The following is a 16391-nucleotide window of genomic DNA, read 5'->3' as shown; positions in this document are numbered from 1 at the left end:
ACAAGCAAACGTAAAATATGTTTTAAAATACTCATTAAAAAAAAAAAACAGATTTGGACTACTGTAAGAGCCTAATATATATAACCTCATGGAGCACAGCTTCCATACAGTGGTGTTAAGTGGAAGCAAGAGCACAAGCATTAAGGAATAAAGAAATGGAAGTAGACTGTAGATAACTTAAAAAAAACCTGGCAATGAAAAAGAAAATGATGGGATAGAGTGGTGCTTCAGGAACATGATTTCTACTGAAACATAAGAAGCAACAGTTGAGAAATAATACTTTTGACTAAGGGAAAGCACAGTAAGGCCAAGAAACTAACTTTTCAGGAAGGTGCTTAAGGAAACTTGAGGCCTTAGGGATGCCACAACAGACACCATGGTGGCAGAGGGCAGGGGATGTTGGAGCTTGGACTATTAAGGAGGGCTAAAGGACAGTAAGATAATAGTAACAAGAGTTATCCCTGACTTTCCTGCCCCCACCTAGCTCAGCTAGGATCTTAAGCTTACTCAACCATGAAAAGCCAACATATGCTCCCCTGATATAGGCTAGCTCTTGAAATGTAATTTCCAAAAAGCCCAATGATATTTTACTGGCAACACTAAATGTACTAAGATAAGGATTAACACCAGAGTTAGGCAGAGTGACCTCATACCAGTGTGACAGTATCTGTTTTTCCTACTCTATCCTTTGCCTGCATCTTAAGTATTAGTGGTCTAACCACAGGACATATATTCAAAAAGTCAGGTAGAGTCTATTTTGTTGATTCATGACAATTAGGTTTCTTGGTTGGGAAAAGAAAGCTATTTATTTGAATCCTCTAAAATGAAGGTCTAGAATATGTCTCAGTGAAATCTTTTTCTCATCATTACTTTTAAAGCTTGGATCTTTAAAAGACAAAAGAATATAAAAACTATATATGCTACCTAGGCAACATAAAATAATAAATCATTAGCTATTTCAAAGTTAAATTCCATTCGAACATTCACAGGCATCCTACTGTACAGAAGACATTGTGCTCCCAGGAACTCAAAAATTAGATGTGATCCATTTCCTCACAAAGTTTAAAAAACTAATGTGAAAGAGGAAGTTGTAAGCAGTGTTAATACAACATGTATTATATCAAACTATAAAGAGTTACAAATGATGTACAATAAGAAAAATTAACAAGATCAAGTATGACTAGAGGGATCTTGGGAGGCAGCGTGGAAGAGATAGCATTTCTGTGAGTCTTGGTGAGAGAAGCCTTTTGATAGCGATGAGAAAGAGTATGAGGAAAAAGTCAAAAAAGTAAAGAACACCTTTAGGAACTAGCTAGTATACAGAATGAACAAGGATTTGCTAGGCAGTAAGGCCTGAAAAACAGTCTAGGAACAGATAAATGGAAGGCTGTAAATGTCACATTAAAGCATTTACTTTGTTTTCTAAAGGTAACAGAGAGCCCGAGCAGGATTCTAAGAACAGAGTTATATGATCTAAACTAACAGTACAAGGTTAGGCTTTAAAAGACTGGAGATAAGGAAGACATTAGTTACCCACAATAATGATCCTAAGGAAAGATGATGAAGGTCAGAACTAGGGCAGTAGAGATGGAATGGAGGAGGCAGACAGATACTAGAGACACTGCAAAGGTAGAATGACAGGACTCCAATTGAGTGACAACTGATCAGACACACCAATGGAAACTACAGGGATAAGATTTATGATGACAACAAAGTTTTTACTGAGGGTTTCCAGGAAAAAGATTGTGCTCTTTTAAAGTTACTTTTTCTGTCCTTATTTGATTTTTGAGAACAGTTGAAATAAAGAACTTGCTCTGATAATGTCATCAAAGGACCACAGCTGTTTCCATTTTCATTCATTAAATTATACTTATGCTGTCAAATAAGATGCCTGGTGTTAAAAATACTTCCAACATTGCCTTAATTTCTATTTTAGCCTCTAGAATCACATATACTTCTGCAGAAGTCAAAGCACAAGGTAAAGGGTATTTTTCCCTAATCATATGAGAAAGCAGAGAATACATATCCAACTTAAATGTATGTAAACTTTAATGTATTAAATTTTGATAAGTCATTCTGCTGCATTTTGCCATTAAAGAAATTTCAAAAGAGACTGGCATAAAATAACTTAAGGCCAGAATGACTGAATGGATTTACAATTTCCTTATTTTGGTTGCAACAGTAAAAACAAACCCACTGATACTTATATAGGAGTGTTCAATAACTACAGAACTCAAATAATTTTAAAATCTACTTGTTTAGCTCTAGAACTAAATACAACATATAACCCACTAAAACTATGTTATACTTCAAAAAGGAATGTTAAGTACAAAAAATAAAATAAGTATATGTAAGAAAAAGTTCTCCTAAAAAAATTTTTTTTAAGATGTGTAAACCTAATAAAGATTTAAGAACAACAGCTTAATCAAACAGCAATGCTCCAAAAATGAAATACAGGCAGTGCTGAAAATGAGCTGACAATAGGGAGACAATGGAAGGCATATATACCCCTCTCTCTCTTTCTGACATTTTTCTGATCATTCCAAAGAAAGGAGTAGAGGTTGGACAACCTGAACCACACAGTGATGACTAAGAAGCAAAAAAGTAAAGATTGAGGTTTGTTGTCATTCAAACTGGTCCTGATATCTTAACTAGGGCCTCACACCAGCCACTGCCAAGGTTGCTGGCAACACTGAAAGGAAAGCAGTTTGTCTTTGTTGGCCATCCATCATCTCATCTCACCCCATCTCTGGCCTTCAGATAGCAACAGTATTCATTACATCATCTGACTATCTTAAATTTCATATAATCCATTCTATACTCATTCTAGTTAAAATGCCACAGACAAGTAAGTACTGATGAAATAATCTGCTTTAAAGCAATCCTAAAGTTAAGGCTCAACCCTTTTAAGAATTAATCACTGCTAAAAAAAACCTCTAGTATTTTCTGAGTATCTACTATGAGTCTAGTGACAATAGCAGTGTTTTTTTAAAATCCCTTGAGAAGGTCACAATCACCATTAAAAAAACAAAAACAAAAACAAAACCTGAAGAGAAAATATCAGAGCATGTCACACATAGTCAGGTTAAGAACTGTTTCATGAAACTTTAGTTTTGGCTGTGTACCTGGGTATGTACATATAGAACACTGGATATAAATGTGAAATGTCTATAGGTTACGTAAAAGTCCTGCAGAGCAATGCTACTCCAAGTGTGGTCCACAGACCAGTGCTGGTTGAGGAACTGCTGGCTACCAGTCTGTGATAAAATAAGCTTATAACAGAATGTAAACCTATTAATAAGCACACTGAATTTTTCATAGCAGCAAGACTTTCTTTACAAAGAAAGCAATGTACTGATTTATATTCTAGCACAAGCTGCAAGCCTGTAAGAGACTGGCTACTTTGAGTAACACTGCTCTAGGGAGATGGAGTGTAAGAGGGCGTCTGATCACAAATACCTTAGCCTGTTTATCAAGACCAAATTAATACTCATTAAATAATAAGCCAACAATTAATTCCTACACTGTACATTAATATGTGACTCCAGTCACTGGGAAGTCAAAAGGAGGGAAAAATTCACTGTAACTTGGGGCGAGGGGGGAGCTTCTTCCAGCCCAGAGTGTACTCTTTTGTGCTGATCCCTCGGCCTGCAAAAACCAACTTAAGTTCCACCTCGTCCATCCCTGATGGTCCCAGTTCTTGGAGTTTATTTTTTTATATATATATAAATTTATTTATTTTATTTATTTTATTTTTGGCTGCGTTGGGTCTTCGTTGCTGCGTGCGCGCTTTCTCTAGTTGCGGCAAGCGGGGGCTACTCCTGGTTGCGGTGAGAGGGCTTCTTATTGGGGTGGCTACTCTTGTTGCAGAGCACGGGCTCTACGCATGCAGGCTTCTGTAGTTGTGGTTCGCGGGCTCTAGAGCGCAGGCTCAGTAGTTCTGGCGCACAGGCTTAGTTGCTCCACGGCATGTGGGATCCACGGCTCAAACCCGTGTCCCCTCTGTTGGCAGGCAGGTTCTTAACCACTGCGCCACCAGGGAAGCCCTGGAGTTTACTTCTTGATCTAAATCCTATACTATCAATATTTGTTATCTATACCATTCCTTTAGTACAGAATTTGGACCAAATGACAATTATGACTAGGCTTTAAGATACTCATACCTCATAAGCATGCAGTTTCATGATGCTGTGATAGAAACAGAAACTGGCCCTAAGGATAGGAGTTAGCTATGAATACAGTGAGAAAGGAAGGCATGCCAGAAGAGGAAATCAACACAAACAAAGACACAAAATGAGAAATCAGTATGGGAAGGTAATAAGAAAAATTAAGAATGCTATAGGGATTATTAGGAAATAATTAAATTAGATCAAGGGATTATACTAACATGTCTTTATAAGTCATTACTCTAACATGCTAGATCTCTAACATCTACCTTAGTAGTCCTTATAGTCAACCCTTAATAACTGTTGGCTAGGGCTTCCCTGGTGGCACAGTGGTTGAGAATCTGCCTGCTAATGCAGGGGACATGGGTTCGAGCCCTGGTCTGGGAAGATCCCACACGCTGCGGAGCAACTAGGCCCGTGAACCACAACTACTAAGCCTGCGCGTCTGGAGCCTGTGTTCCGCAACAAGAGAGGCCATGACAGTGAGAGGCCCGTGCACCGCAATGAAGAGTGGTCCCCACTTGCCACAACTAGAGAAAGCCCTCGCACAGAAACGAAGAGCCAACACAGCAAAAATAAATAAATTAAAAAATTAAAAAACTGTTGGCTAACAATAATAAATTCTATTAGGTATGGAAATGGAATTACATGATGGAGGACTTTTGAAGCCACCCAAAATTGTTTATATTTAATTCAGCAGGCAATAAGAAGCCAGATCTTGAATGGAAAATAGTATCTCTGGGCAGGTCAAAGTGGGGATATGCAAGACAGATTTGAAGGAAATGGGAACAAGGGAATGATACTTTAGAAAACAATAACGAGCAGGCCATAGCAAAAAAGAACATAAAAAGGTAGAAATGTACTTCGACCGAAACAGTATTTTCTCTCTTAAGTACACACACACACACACTTTCAACCCTGAGAAATGTGAAGAATGGTAGTGCTGTTAACAAACAGACAAAAAAAAGGAATGGTAGTGCTGTTAACAAAAATAAAAAGTTTAAAAAACTGATCAGTTTACATTAGCATTTCTCAACTTGGGCACTACTCACGTGCTGGACTGAATAATTGTGGGGCTGCCCTACACATTGTAGGATGTGTAGCAGCATCCCTGGCCCCTACCCACTAGATGCCAGTAATATCCACCCTTCTCCAGTTGTGACAATCAAAACTGTTTCCAGACATTGCCAAATGTCCCCTGGGTGGGGGGGCGGTGTCAAAATTACCCCCAAATAAGAACCACTGATTTACAAAAAAATTTGAACATGTTGAATGTATGCAAAAGGAACAACATCTAAAGAAGGATGCCTTGATAGAGATGTAAATACGTAATCAGACATCAGGTTTACAGAAAGACCAGATATTAAATCAACTATTAAGGTGTTAATGTTACTTTGATAATCCTCAGTGTTTTGGGAGATAACAAAGTATTGACATTGAAATAATATGCTATCTAGGATATAGTTTAAATAATTCTATTCTCTTCACTTGTATATTTTTAAACTTCTGTAATAGTTTTAGAAACATAAACATCATTTACACTAGTCACTAAAATCGGGAGAATGAATCACTACGGAAATGAGATCTTGTTTCTCTACAGGTGACAAGATACCTGAAGGGCTCAGAACTTGGGGGGTGGGGGTGGTTCCTAAAGGAGGAAAGAAACACAGAATGAAGGAAAACCAGGAAAGTGCAATATCATGGAAACCAAAGAAAAAGAGAAGTCCAAAGTTACAAAGTTCTTACAATGCTAAAAAGAAAAACAGAGTAAAATAACTAGCCCTAGTTCTGAAGAGTGATTAAAAACCAGCTTCAATGTGGTAAACATTTAGAATACCTATATCTATTCAAAGTGTAGCACTGGGGGCTCCAGGGGATACAAAGAATATACCTCCTAACATAGTTTCTACCTCTCAGAATGAAAGATGAGTACACGGTGGTAATACAAAGCAAAGTTCCATATTACAGGCACTAACGTACCATGCCCACATTTTTTGGTTTTATTAAGGACCATTCCTAGAGAAAACACGAGGGTAACTGTTTTACACATAGGTGTCTATCTACCTATATAACCTTGATCCATTTCTTATCTCCTCTTCCTCTTTATCTCTTTAAATTTTTTTTAGCAGATGCAAAATGGATGAGATAGGAACCCAACTATACTTAGTAACTACCCAAAAAAGAGCTATGGTTCTCAACCCTAGCTGTATATTAGAATCACCTACAGAACTTTAAAAAAATATTGATGCCCAGGACCCATTCCTAAATGGTTCAATCAGAATCTCTGAGTGTGAGACTTGCACATAGGTATTTCTATAAAGCTCCTCAGGTGAATTCTAGCCTGCAATCAAGACAGGGAACCACAGGCATAAAGAATGGATATAAGCATGTTACTAGAAGCAATAAAACACTATGAAGATGAGAATTAGTTTTCAGCTGAAATCAACATTTTTTAAGGTAGAATTTTATTTTTATTTATTTATTTTTAACATCTTTATTGGATTATAACTGCCTTGCAATGTTGTGTTAAGTTTCTGCTGTATAACAAAGTGAATCAGTTATATGTATACATATATCCCCATATCCCCTCCCTTTTGCCCCTCCCTCTCACCCTCCCTATCCCATCCCTCTAGGTGGTCACAAAGCACTGAGCTGATCTCCCTGTGCTATGTGGCTGCTTCCCACTAGCTATCTATTTTACATGAAATCAACATCTTAAGTTATATAACTCCCAACCTACCAAAATTATGAGAAATCATTTTAATTTTTAATATTTTGTAATTAAGAAATTTAAAACCCCAGCATTCCTATACCCACAGCTTTTCAATTTGTTTTGAAATTGGTATTAAAATGCATAATAATTTCATTTTACTACATTACAAAGACATCAGGTCAAATGTTATATTACATGTAGAATCTAAAATGATACAAATGAACTTATTTACAAAACAGAAAAAAAATCACAGACACAGAAAACAAATTTATGGTTACCAAAGGGAAAAGGGGTACGGAGGGATAAATTTGGAATCTGGGATTAACAGATACACCCTACTACATATAAAATGGATAAACAACGAGGACAACAAGGACCTATGGTATAGCACAGGGAACTATATTCTACATCTTGTAATATCCTACAATGCCAAAGAATCTGAAAAAGTATATATATATATATGACTGAATCACTTTACTGTACACCTGAAACACTGTAAATCAACTATACTTCAATTCAAAAAACAAGAAAGACATGTAGGTTCACATCACTGTTGGTACATTTCAGAGAATTTAGTATTATGAAAGACTAAACTGTAATGTGTTAGAAGAGGCAAGGTTTAGCTATCTCAACACTAACTTTATTCACTGTACATGAGTACGTGTTACTTGAATTAGTATGGTTATAAATGTTATTACAAATAAGTTTAACATAACATTTCATCATTTACTAATAAATTTTATATTATAAAAGTCTTAGTCTCATTTTCCACTTATTATCATACAACTCTGGGCAAATTCCTTAAATCCTCCACCACAACCACTGCCACTGCTCAGTTTATTATCATCTGCAAAATGGAAATAATCCACCTGCTTCTATAGAGTTTTCAAAGGTGTCAATGAAAAAATATATACAAAAAGTGCTCCAAAAATTATAACATGCCATGAAATGGCTAAAGAATCAGAAGCGTAACTTATTCTGCATCTACTATTATATCCAAGCATCAGTCAACAAAATTACGGTAGGCTAAAGATGGCCACAAGTTCTTCGGCATTCTCCTCTTCAAAAGGTCTATCATCTGGTTGGGGGAGGGTTCTGACTGCTCTAACCAATACAGAATGTTGGAAGTAACGATGTGCCAATTTCTGGGTCCAGGCTTTAAAAAACTTCAAGAGAAAGCTTCCACTTCCTGACCCTTCAAACACTTGTCTTGGAACTCAGCCTCCATGCTATGATCTGTCCAAGACACATGAAGAGGTTATGTTGTAGGCACTCCAGTCGACATCTCCAGCTGACCTCCCAGCCAACATCAACTGCCATCCATGGGAATGAGCCATCTCGGATGTCCTGCCCAGCTGAGCTTTCAGATGACTCTAACCCTAGCTGGATATCTGACTACAAATACATGAAACCCTCATCGAGAAACAACGAGCTGAGTCCAGTCAGCCCACAGAAACATGAGATAATGAATTGTAGTTTTAAGCCACTTTGTTTTAGAGTGATCTGTTATATAGCAATAGGCAACTGGGACAATGACCAAAATTAAAACAAAAAAGACTCAATAATATCTAATTTTATTAACACCTCATATTTAACAGACACTTTCTTCCCTTTCATCTCTACAAAAATGAGTACATTTTTATGTAGAAAATGTTCATAATAAAATATAATGCTAGACATTTTATGGGAAAAAAATCTGATGTACTGACTCTTAACTTTACAAAAGCCATTTTGGTTCTTTCCCATTACGTTCACGCTAATAAACAAATGACCATAATGACTGACAAAGTTCAAGTAAATATATTAAAAATTAAATTCCAGAAAGACATCTTTAAAATACTTTTGTTTTTTTCACGCAGTTTTCTCAAAAACTACAATGCATACCTATGTGCAATTAATATAAATTTATGTCATTAATGACAGGTTGTGGTTTTTCATTATAGAGTCCTTACTATCTAATTTAAAAGATGCACCTAATGTGTCACAAGAAAAGGAATACACATTTCAACATGTTAAAAACATAGCACAACCTATGGAACCTTTCAGACAGACTGGTCCACTACTCTGGAATCATGAGAAACAATCTAAATCCACCATGAAAGACATTCAACAATGAATCTTAAACAGAATCTGTTGAAATGCAAAATCTGCTTACATAGCAAAGCCGCAGAGCAAGCCTAGAAGAGGAACACTTCCCCAACAAAAATCACCTGACATTTTTCACGGCTGCAGTAGAAAGTATACAAAAATTAGGATGCTTGCTAATGTAGAGAGAGTAAAATCCTTAGTTCGGCATCCCCTACAGCTGAAACCCTCAGGGCTCGTAACAAATATTAAATTCCTTAGACTCTGCAACACCTCTGTCTTCAGGTAAATATTTTGTCAGTGATTAGGGACTTGCTCCAAGGTCACAAAATGAACTGGAGGCAAGATATAAACCAAGAAGTGTGGTCTGCAGCTTTAAGTACAAATTCAGGGTTCTGATAATTTCCGAAGTGAAATTAACTTGTCCCACAACTCTAGGAGAAAGGCCACATTTTAGGAAAGACAAGCTTTTATTTGGGGAAGTCACAGTTTTAACTCTGATGCGCTCGCAGGTTCTTTACACTCATACCTGGACTTCACTACAAGCAAGTTTGACTGTATCAGAGAAGGGATTGGAAAACACTCTGAGAGGTTGTATTAAGGCCTGGGAATGTAGCTCGACGGGCAGAAAATCTGAAAACGGAGGCAAGATGAAAGAGGTCAAAGCCGGTCTGAGTGTCCAAGAAGGTAGAAGAACGGTCAAGGCCACCTTCTAAGACCGGAAAAACCGGAGCCCACACGGAACTCGCTGGGCAACCCTAGGTGGGTAGCGGGAAAGACTCGAAGTAGGGCCCTTCCTCCAAAAGCCGATTCTATGTTCGGGGTTGTCCCACCCCCTCCGAGGACACGGCTTGTCTCCCGGGTGACAAGCAGCTGGTGGAAGGAAAGGGGTTCACTAAGGACGGATTCCCAACAAACAAATGCCAGGAATCAGGCCCGCACTCACCTTGGCGCCGCGCGCGCTTCACTAATGCCAGCCTCCTCGCCAAAAGCCCATCTCCCACCAACTCGAAGAAAATTCTCTATCCCGACGGAAGTCAGCTCAGCTCATCCCTCTTTCCCAATTTGCACTGCGTTGCGACGCGTCGCGTCTCTGACGTCACGCAGGGCGGCGCTGCGCGCGCGTGCCCTTCACTATTTGCTGTTTCTCAGCCTCATCCTAGCTTGTGAAGGCTGCGCGGAAGGGCGGAGGAGAACCGAGGAGGACGTTTTCGATGGACGGTCTGGGTAGTGTCCAGGCTACACTGAGCTGGGGCGAGCTTGTCCGCCTGTCCCCTGCACCCTGCATTTCTCGGGCTTAGTTCTGTCACCCTGGTGTTACTCTCATCCTGGGCCTTGCTGTGAAGGAAGCAGGGCTGCTCGCCTTAGCTAAGCCTCTTCCTCTTCAGGTTGGAGATTTAAGACAGACTAGAAATGGGATTTGAATCTCAAATTCTGATTAAAAGTTTAACGTTCTCCGAAGCCACGCTTCTGGTAAGAGAAGAATAGACACAGTTCTAAAGCACATTATATATACACATACACAGTTAAAAGCCCAGTCTTAAAAAAACAAAACGAGAGGTCTGAATTTTCTCGCGAGGTGATTCTTGGTAGGTGATTGAATGCTCCGATTATCTGTAAACATAAAGTTGCTTGGATGGAGTTGTGGGCCATGGTCACTAAGTCCCCAGGGACAGTCCAAGTGTCTCAGGGATGGAAAAGCTGGAAGGCGAGGTCTAGCAAATGCATTAAGTGAAAGTGTGTGCCACATAGGTGTTCAGTAAACGTGTAATGAATAAATGAAAGGACCTAACCCAATAGTGTTTCACATATAGTGGTCTTTCCATTAATGGTAATTTCCTTTCCATCACAATGAAATACCTGCAAAAATATGGTAGCTCTTTTATACCTATGCTGTACACTATTTTCCCAAAAGATTTAAGACATATAATATGAAATATAGTACCTGAGACTACTAACTAGGAAGCCTTAGCAAATTTTCCATAACTAAGGGGAAAAAATGCATCTATCTTTCGAGGGTGGATCTTAAGAAAGTAAATTGGTTATTAGTTGTTTGCTTTTTTTTTGTTTGTTTTTGGTCTGCTGAGCATCTTGATGAATTTGAGTATGCAAAGAAAAATCCAGAGTTGAGTTTGGGAGTAGGAACCAAACAAAGACAGAGGAAGAAAAGTTCTCTGAAGACAATCTCAGAAAGGGAGGATCCTAGGAATGTGAAGTGATAAAGAAAGATCGAAGCCCATAAGAATGAATCAACCAGTGAAGAGTCTCCTATGGTGGGATGGCAGAAAGGTTTTAATAAATAGGACTCTTTAACATTCACCTAAAGTTATTTTTGTTGCTCTGATGTAATTGCCCCAATACCAATCCCATCCTCCCAGTAAGTGGAATTCCCCAACTTCCCTAAAGCATCAGTCAAGTTTGCTAAAACATAAGTCATTTCCATGTGGTTTTTTTGTTTGTTTTGTTTTGGTTTTTTTGTGGTATGCGGGGCTCTCACTGTTGTGGCCTCTCCCGTTGCAGAGCATGCGCAGGCTCAGCGGCCATGGCTCACGGGCCTAGCCGCTCCGCGGCATGTGGGATCTAACCAGACCGAGGCACGAACCCACGTCCCCTGCAGCGGCAGGCGGATTCTCAACCACTGTGCCACCAGGGAAGCCCTACATGCGTTTTTTGAAAACTAAGAAGTTCCCACATGTGGGTCGACAGGTGTGGGAGAGAAACCAGGAACAAGATGACAAGATGATTTCAAAACTGAACTGAATTGGTGAAAGCAGGAAAAAACAAAACATTCCTGGGAAATTCACAGAAATCTGGGTACGGGCTCTGGACTTTTCAAAATTAGTGGAATTAGAGTTCTTAAGGAGCAGGGTTACCTAGATGAAACTATGCTTATTGAATGGAATTATAAACCCTAACTCTTGTTCAAATTTGTACTGTAACAAACCAGGCGGCAGTATCTATGGTATCCAGGTCATCCAGCATAAGCAGTAGTCCAAAACGTACTGAACCTGATTCACCCTCCATCCATTCAACAACTATATGATGAATATGTATACTATGCCAGGGATTATTTTGGACTTGGGTTATAAAATCCCTCCTCAACAGAGAGCTGACTTACATTCAGATGGGCGAGAAATATGATAAGCAAATACATACACAACATGAGTTTGAACAACATGAGTTTGAACTGCCCAGGTCCACTTAAATGTGAATTTTTTTCGATAGTAAATACTACAGTGCTACACAATCTGACATTGATTGAATCTGTGGTTGCGGAACTGAACTGGCGGATCCGGAGGAACCTGGGCTATGGACGGCCGACTCTAAGTTATACTCGAATCTTCAATGCTGCAGAGGCTTGGTGGCCCTGGTCCCTGTGTTGTTCAAAGGTCAACTGTATACTATGTTAGGTGTTGTTAAGTGCTAAAAAGAAAAATAAAACAGGGTAAACGGCTAGCAAAGACAATGGTATTTTTGATGAAATAGGGAAGAGCTCTCTGACAAAGTGACATTTCCATAGAGCATTTAGTGAAAAGAGGGAGCGAGCCATGGATACGTGTGGGGGAAAAGCATCCAGGCAATTGGAGCAGCACAGGTGAAGGCAGTGAGGGAGGAAAAGGAGAGTGTGCTGGAGGGACAGCAAGGAGGACAGTATAGCTAGCATAGAGTGAATGAGTGGGATCCTGATAGGAGATGATCTCAAAGGGGTGGGGAGAGAATAGAGCACAGATTATATAGGCTTTGTAAGCCAATAAAACATGTTTATCCCAAAATAATACAAGAAGAATCACAAGTTAATATTTTATGAGAAAATTTAGCTTTCATATGTATAATAAAATTTACAACGTTATGTACAAATGTTCATCCCAATTATCTTTTAGCCAAAGCACAAGTGTCTTGTGGTTTTTTTTATTAATCACTTATTCTTTTCTATTCATCTAGGTTTTATTTCCTAAAATCATAATGATCATCGCATTGGGCCAATTGCATGGCCCATCAAACATTTTATCTCTAGGGAATGCATCACCAGAAAAGGGGTGGTAAGTCTTGGCTATTCTCCTGGATATCAACTTCAAAGTTTAGGCACTCACCGCCCTTTGCACTTCACTAAGACTCTACCAGATTGGTTTATCTTAAGTTGTAAAAAATTTACTATATCACCACTTAAGGTGATTTGAGTTCTTTTTTTTCTTAATGTGAAGTTATATTTCTATCTTTTAAAAAAATTTTATTTGGCTGCATCAAGTCTTAGTTGTGGCATGCAGGATCTTCTGTTGCAGTGCGTGGGCCCTTAGTTGTGGCACGCAAGCTCTCAAGAGTGGGGGCTCAGTAGTTGCAGTGCGTGGGCTTAGTTGCCCTGCAGCATGTGGGATGTTAGTCCCCTGACCTGGGATCAAACCTGTGTCCCTTGCATTGGAAGGCAGATTCTTAAGCACTGGACCACCAGGGAAGTCCCTATACTTCTATCTAATTGGTCTAAACTTAACAAAGTTTTAGAGATATGTCCTCATTCTATGATTTCAGGGTTTAATGAACAACTATACTTACTTTTTTCAACCCTTAATGATTTTACAGATTTAGGTCTTCTTTCCTTTCTCCCTTTGATTTTCTATCTAAACTGAAAAGTTTTAATCTGGTTATTATGTTCTTCAGTGGTTCCCCATTGTAATGTTGTCTTCTGGATCTTCCTGCTTCCATTAGATTTTCCTTGCAGAAAGATATTTCCTTGTAATACTCAGAATACAATATTACAAATGGTGATGCACATGGTTTTATCCCAACAAGATAAAGTTTTCAGTTTGTTGATCCTATCACAGAATTTTCACCTACTTGACTGAGGTCATCAAAGAGTTACTTAAACTTCTTAAGAATTGTCTCTGCAGTTTTGTCATGCTAACTCTAACGGGCAGAAAGAGAATCCCATTCAATAACCACAGAAACTGTTGAGCTATCAGTGTATTGAATTGAGATCATAGAATCAACACACGTTTAAGCCTTTTCTACATATTTGCAAAAAAAACTTATTAAGCTTTCGATATAACGACATTTTAAGAAGCACCTAATTTGGGCTTCCCTGGTGGCGCAGTGGTTGAGAATCCGCCTGCCGATGCAGGAGACACGGGTTCGTGCCCTGGTCCGGGAAGATCCCACATGCCGCGGAGCAACTAAGCTCGTGAGCCGTGGCCGCTGCGCCTGCGCATCCGGAGCCTGTGCTCCGCAATGGGAGAGGCCACAACAGTGAGAGGCCCGAATACCGCAAAAAAAAAAAAAAAAAAAAAAAAAGAAGCACCTAATTTAAAGAAGATACTTTTTAAGTCAAAATTCCAAAAAAGTCTTTCTGTAATTTATTCCCATTTATACCACTCTTAACTATCTAAAGTAATGTAATGTCTATGGGAATAGGGGTACGATTTTTGATGTGGTATTTACGTCTTCCAAATTATAGGTAAATATATTAAATAATACATGCCCAGTGGTTCAAACTTCAGTATTATCAAGCAATAGGTGGCTTGAATAAACACAACAACAATGCAGACCCAAAACAAAAATTTACAGACTCCGGGCTAGCCCAATGCTTGGGATCCCCCAGCTGCGAGCCAACACATGGAGAGTTGTGCCTGGACGTGGCACAACTGAATGCACCTTGGAAAATGTTCTGGATGAGGGGTCCCAACTCCCTGCCTCATCACATACTTCTGGAGGAGTGGAGAGGGAGCAAGGATCACCCAGCCAATTTGGAAAACTAAGCTTTTCTATTGGGGTTACAATTTTATCAGTTTAAAAAACAAGGTTTTGGGGACCAATCGCCCGTGAAGTTTTCCTTATCAATTCTAGTTTCTGCCTGAGCCTTTAGAGCCACCCTGCTGAGCTAGCTTGTTGCTAGGCTGCAGAAAGAGAATGAGAGCACCAAGGTTATCCAGCAGACAGACTAGTGTATCTTTACTCAAGTGTGCATAAGAACCAACCTCTAGTTTACATTTAGTCGATAAGGAAAAGGAACAACAAATTTGCGTTTAAAAATATCTATGGTGATACTGATGCTGGTGGTCATGAACTCCCCCTGAAGAAATGACACAACATTCTCTTCAATCTGAATTTACTTTTGTAATAGCTGTCTGTGAGAAATCGTATGGAAGATTTTTGAGATTTTAACTAGAGGATGAGATTCTTTATACATTACTGGGGAGTATATAATCTTGTCTCTGCAATATTTTAAAATCCTAAATCCATCAGTATGTCATTCTATAATCTGCTAAATGCAGAGGTACAATGCCCAAGCCATTTTTAATGGTCCTTTTTGTGGCTGAGATGTGTAAAAACAGGGTGTCATTCGGGTTGATGTTTCTTCCATGTCAGTTATTCTGCTAGAGTTTTATTACAAAGGTGTGAGTATATTGCATATAGAGATATGTAGAAAGAGTAAGAACATGCATCCTCTCAGTGGGTCATATTAGTCTGTGAACTGGATAAATATCTCAGTGATTATGCAGTACCTCTATAGAGAGGTGAGCATATTTCAGAATGTAATAGAGTGAGTGTCTCTGCCTGTCTTTGTATAGTATATTTACAGGCAAAAATGGGATGACTGGATGAGCCTATTTACCAGTCTGTGTCTAGGAGTGTGATGATTTGGGATAAGGGAAAAATACATAAGTAGATTTTTTTCCCCACTGCTTCATGATTGGACTGTATGGAAAAGATCAAATGATTTATACTTTTATGGATTTAAAAGTATAATTAAAGGATTATAACTACTGCCTGGTACATAATTGGCCCTCAATGAATATGCTACCTGACTGTAAAGGTGGCTGGCACCTAAGAGGAAAAGCTGAGGAGTGGTTTAATACCCTTTAATAGACTCCATCAGCAACCACACCCCCTTTGTTCTTTAATGCGATCAGTTAACATTTTTATCAGTTTTTTGGTAAAGTGACATATGTAAAAGCAACTTTAAGCCTGTCCTTCCAACAGTTCCAGTGCTCCCTCCTATACACAAACTGTGGAACCGCCAATGGCTCTCTGACTCACTGACATGTGTTGCCTTTGAGATAATCTTGCTTTCTTTCTGCAATTTATTTTCCACAATTAATTTAGTTCTTCTACCTAGTAGCAAGACAGACAGACAAGGTCATTTTTAATCCCTCCTCTGACTTATCATGGTATTTGAAATGCTACCATTAAAGATTCATTTCTTCATATGAAAATGGGGCATCTCTGAAAAAACCTTCCTTCCTAGTGTTAAAATAGTTTCCCATATCAGGCAGCTTTCTATTAAAGAGAGAGAATTAAACAGAGGACAGGTAAACTTTGATAGGATTTGGAAAGTGAAGATAAGAAGATGGGAGTATTGTGAGAACCAAGGTTTCATAGAAGGCTTTGGGCAGCTGAGAGGCAGCACAGAGATTTGACTATATGAACTCCTCCCT

The 16391-nt window shown here is 38.9% G+C and overlaps 1 protein-coding gene across 10 annotated transcripts in view; it reads right to left on the bottom strand.

The window, feature by feature from the left end:
- Positions 1-16391, bottom strand: part of USP8 (ubiquitin specific peptidase 8) — a 99444-nt gene that overhangs the window by 49428 nt on the left and 33625 nt on the right. For 2 of the 10 annotated variants that reach the window (XM_059057894.2, XM_059057897.2), the window contains exon 1: positions 9911-10065. The exons of 6 other annotated variants lie outside the window; for them this stretch is intronic. The gene's annotated coding sequence lies outside the window, so the exon portion shown is untranslated. Of the gene's footprint in view, positions 1-9910; positions 10066-16391 lie in introns of those variants that run through there. 2 more of the 10 variants (XM_067029228.1, XM_067029234.1) reach the window with 1 other exon arrangement.

Source organism: Kogia breviceps, chromosome 3 (genome assembly GCF_026419965.1).
Source record: "Kogia breviceps isolate mKogBre1 chromosome 3, mKogBre1 haplotype 1, whole genome shotgun sequence".
Classification (NCBI taxonomy): Eukaryota; Metazoa; Chordata; class Mammalia; order Artiodactyla; family Physeteridae; genus Kogia; species Kogia breviceps.
This window is presented reverse-complemented; position numbering and strand designations above follow the sequence as displayed.